Consider the following 5013-nt stretch of genomic DNA (forward strand, 5'->3'; position numbering starts at 1 on the left):
ATTACCATAATGATTTGTTATGGTGTATTTAAATTAGTGAAACTCACCAACTATTCGTAGTTGACCCGTTTTCTCACATGCTTTTCAGGTACAACTAAGATAAAGTGATTGATTACGTGCTAAGTGCTTGATGTGTGTAAGGTTTGCGTGCTGGACGTTAGGATACATTATAACAGATAGAATTATGAATCGTATTGTATGATGTGTGTATCACCTAGACGGTAATGAAAGATGAGATAATGTAATTTTGAAGTATATTAATGCATTCGGTTTTCTTTATAAACAATGTGGTTGATATCAGAGGTGTCTGTCGCATCCCGTTTACGTTTCCGCTGCGGTCACGGGGTGTTACATATAGTGAAGTATACGCTTAACTGCCGCCAGATGAGTCACTCGGGGACTTGATTGGTACCTAGCAAACAAACAAACTGCAAACATTATGTCAGGTCGAGAAGCAGTTAAATACATTAAAGAATCAATCATCGCTCGGTAAAGGGTAGGATTTACGTATCCTCTAATTTGTCCGGTGACAAATTGTGACCCACGGGAAGAGGCGTTGAAGGGATTTTTCTGGCAGTTATCTTGAATCGGCTTAAGACATCGTTCACATACTTTGTCTGATGAATGAAGATTCCCTTTTCAGACTGATGAACCTGCATCCATAAAAAGATATTCATCTCCCCCATCGAGCTCATTTCGAACTTCGTTTGCATAGACTTCTTGAATCCTTACATAACTTACCATTTGTCATCAACGTATATCTGGATAACTTAAAATGTTTCAACGAAACACCATCAACCAGGTCATTTTCCATTAAATAATTCATTTTCCTAACATGAATATAACCCATTCTTCTGGGCCACAGAATCGTATCTTTTTCAGTTGCCTTAGAAACAAAACACGTTTCCACAGAAATCAATACTTTAGAAGACATGTTCAACACATAAATATCATTCGATCGAGGAGATCGCATGACTACCATATCCTCGGGAATAACGTATCCTGGTTTTAGTATTATGCACTCCTTATCATTAACTATGGTAATGTATTTCTTATCAAAGATTTGTGACACACTCATCAAGTTGTGATCTACTTTATCACAATAATTGACTTTTTCAAACGTGATGCACCCATATGACACATCACCTTCCATAATGATCATTCCACCCGAATTACCAGCAAACGCCACATACCCTCCTTGTATATTTTTGACATTTGTTAAGAGGTTGATGTTGCCAGTAATGTGGCGAGAGCATCCACTATCCATTATCCAGTTTTCACTAGAAAAAGTCTTGGATGAACTCTGCATATGAAAAGAAAATGATCCATTCGAAAAGGCAGCCCAAGCCTCAGTCTTGGGCACCTCTTGAGTTTCTCTTGAAGTCTTATCATTCAATGAATCCAAATGTTGCTTAGCCGCTTGTGCATAAGTCATAGGACGTTTTGACTTTCGTCGCAAGTATGCAGCTTGAACAATATTTGTATTCACATTTTTGCAAATAGGTTCCGTATGAACGAATTTGGGCTTTAAGTTACTTGCATTTTCATTAACATGAACCACCTTACGAGGATTCACATCAGAAAACATAATGTGGGTTTCATCATCGAAAGACAATAGTCTTCTCAAAATCTCCTTAATCACATGAACGGGTTTGGATTGTTCCTTGATAAATGGATGAAGATTTTGGGATTTCTTCATACCACATTTTCTGACTACGTGACCATGTTCACCACAGAAAAAACACGTTCTCATGTTAACATGTTCATGTGACGGTTTAGCAGAAATATGTGCAATCGGAGGTTGATGATAAACCAGCAATGGGACCTTTTTCCAAGTCATCAAATGTCACAGATGTCCTTTTCATGTAGAAATCAAGATTTGAACAATTTGAAAATCTTTGTAGAGTGTCAGTTCCATTTGATTTCACAAATTGAACGTTTTAGCATAATTTTTTAGCCTTTATCAAAGGATCTACCACGTTTGATGTCTTGGATTTAACAAACTTGTTTTCAAGGTCTTGTAACATAGAAGTTTCATTGTGAAAGACACATTCAATCAACTTGGGCTTTTTCAAGTTAAGTGAAAATTCTTTCTCAGTGAACACTTTGCTTATTCCTTTAAGCTTAAAAACATGACCAGTTGATGGCTTAGATGCAATAGGATTGATAAAACGCACCAAATCCTCGTCAGAAACTTTGGCTTTTCTGATTTCTTAGCCTTCATTGGGTTAACTATTTTCTCCTTCTTCGCCTAAGATGTGGTTGAACCATACACCACCTCCTCAAATTCATGAGGTTCACATAAAATGTGATTCGAACTTGGAATGTTCTGGTTCTTGTGTGTCACTTTGTGACATTCGTCAATTTCGGGTCAATCGTATAATCGTTTTGTAATCGTTTATTAAGTAAACCGACCCGATTTATATCCGAACATTTCAAATATATAAAATATTGGATTTTATGTTTCTAAATCATTACCACTTGTTCAATTTGAAAAAACCCCTTTTACGGATTCGAAAACGCCTTTAAAACGCTCAAGTTACATCCAAAACGAACTTTCGGGATGCAAAACGAACCACGCAGGACGAGCTGACCAACCCAACCCCCCTAGCACGTTGTGCCGCATGGCCAGGGAGGCTAGGCTGGTCGCGTGGCGCGGCCTCAGACTTGCAGTCACCAAAATCGTTATTGTTATTTATTACTTGTTTAACCCTTTAAACCAATCAAAATGCTTGGAAATCTCAAAAGCAACCTTATGGATAACCCTAACACCTTATCCTTCATAAAACCAAGCCTTACCACTCATTTGAACATGCTCATACTCACCAAACACTCTCAACCTAAGTTCTAAGCTCCAACCTTCAAGATTCTTACTTGTTTGACCTTCAAGAGTCAAACAAGGGTTTCCTTTGATTTCTACCAACTCCATAGGATTCAAGCTTGTTGTTGAAACATATATATAATATACACCCCTTGTTACCTTTGCTAGTTACTTATCTGGCCTCAATTGGTTAAGTTTCAGGCCTCGTAAGGCAAGGCTACATAGAGGACTTCGTGTTCTTGATATATATATATATATATATATATATATATATACTCTATAACTTGTTTATACATACTAACCATGTCTAACTTATGCTCATTTTAGTTTGTATGTCATATTTATAAGTTCCATGGTCATGGGTTCTAAGAGTCTAGCCTCGGTTTAACCGTAAATAGCTCTAAACCGTAAACTGAACTTTGTTTACTAGTTTTTGTTAAATACTTGTTGAAACATGGTTATTGTTAGATTTAAGTTTCTAAAATCATTTGTATAAGTTCTATGGTTATGGGTTTGTAGAATCTTTCCTCGGTTTTAGCCCGACCCAAGATCCGAACCGAAAACCGAACTTTCGTCTAAATACTTTGTTGTTAACTTTTTATCTGTAAAACTTAAGTTCCATCTTTATAAGTTATTATACAAGTTCTTTGATATTTGGGCATGTGGAAACCATCTATGAACTTACTGTGAGATGGAAAGTGAACCAAACTGAACTAGACCGATTTTCACTCGCTTAAGACACACAAGTGTGTTTTTAGCTATCAAGACTTGTATATTTATTTAAAAATACTTTACAAACTGATTTTAAATATTTATTTAAATTACTTGGAATGTGGAATCCAACTTGATATTATAACAAACTTGGACCGACAAAACCGAACACTCGCTTAACGTACGTTATTAGTTCTAAAACAATAGAACTACATGCTTGGTTAAGTCTTCTTAGATTTTATTGAGTTATCTCATAACATATGTTATCTTGGAAAGTTGACTTTGGGTTTGACCAATTATTAAGACCCGAACCAACAACCCGAAACACTCGTTAAAACCCATTTTAGTATCTATATTATAAAGGGATTTTCATTCTTACATTTTTACCCACCTTATTACTTAACATAGGTTGAGTAAATATTAAGGTTAGATACTTTAACCCTGTTTCGAGCAAACTGGACATTACCTTTCGAAATCGTGTGTGATGCAAGCGATTTTGCTGTAGGAGCGGTTCTAGGCCAAAGAAAAGATAAGCATTTTCACCCAATCTACTGCGCTAGAAAGACTCTCAACGATGCACAAGAAAATTACACAACCATAGAAGTTGGTCGTAGTATTTGCATTCGACAAATTCAGATCTTATCTTGTTCTTTCAAAAACCATCGTTTACACCGACCATGCAGCCATTCGCTATCTTTTCAACAAACAAGATGCAACGCCTCGACTAATCCATTGGATCTTGCTACCCCAAGAATTTGATATCGAAATTCAAGATAAAAGGGGTGCAGAAAATGTCGCTGCCGATCACCTTTTGCGTTTGGAGTGCTCAGCTTCACACGAACCACTGGGGTCTCACATAAATGACAATTTCCCCCATAAGGTTCTTATGCACATTCAAACGATTTTGAAATAAAAAGAAGACGAGTGCCCTTGGTTTGCCGATTATGCAAACTATTTAGCATGTGGTATCATGCAAAAAGGTTTAACACACCAACAACGTAAAAAATTCTTTTATGATCTCAAGTATTATTTTTGGGAAGATCCATACTTGTTCAAAGTTGGGGCAGATCAGATTATACGCAGGTGTATTTTCGGAAAAGAAGCCATGAAAATTCTTAAACATTGCCATGAAGGACCCACTGGAGGACATCCCTCATAGTGAAAAAGGTCTTCGATTCAGGATTCTTTTGGCCCACATTGTTCAAAGATGTCCATTCCTTAATCCAAGCTTGCGATGCTTGTCAAAGAACTGGGAATAATTCATCTAAAAACAAAATGCCTCAAAAGAGCATTCAAGTTTGTGAAATCTTTGATGTCTGGGGAATTGACTTCATGGGACCGTTTCCAAGTTCATTTGGAAATCGATACGTCCTAGTCGCAGTTGACTACATTTCTAAGTGGGTTGAGGCACGTGCCCTCCCCACAAATGATGCTAGGGTTGTTGTCAAATTTCTTAAAAAAATGTTTTCACGATTCGGTAC

This window comes from Bidens hawaiensis, unplaced genomic scaffold (genome assembly GCF_021521415.1).
Source record: "Bidens hawaiensis isolate Kalapana, Puna unplaced genomic scaffold, B.hawaiensis_p1.1 tig00020898_1, whole genome shotgun sequence".
Lineage (NCBI taxonomy): Eukaryota > Viridiplantae > Streptophyta > Magnoliopsida > Asterales > Asteraceae > Bidens > Bidens hawaiensis.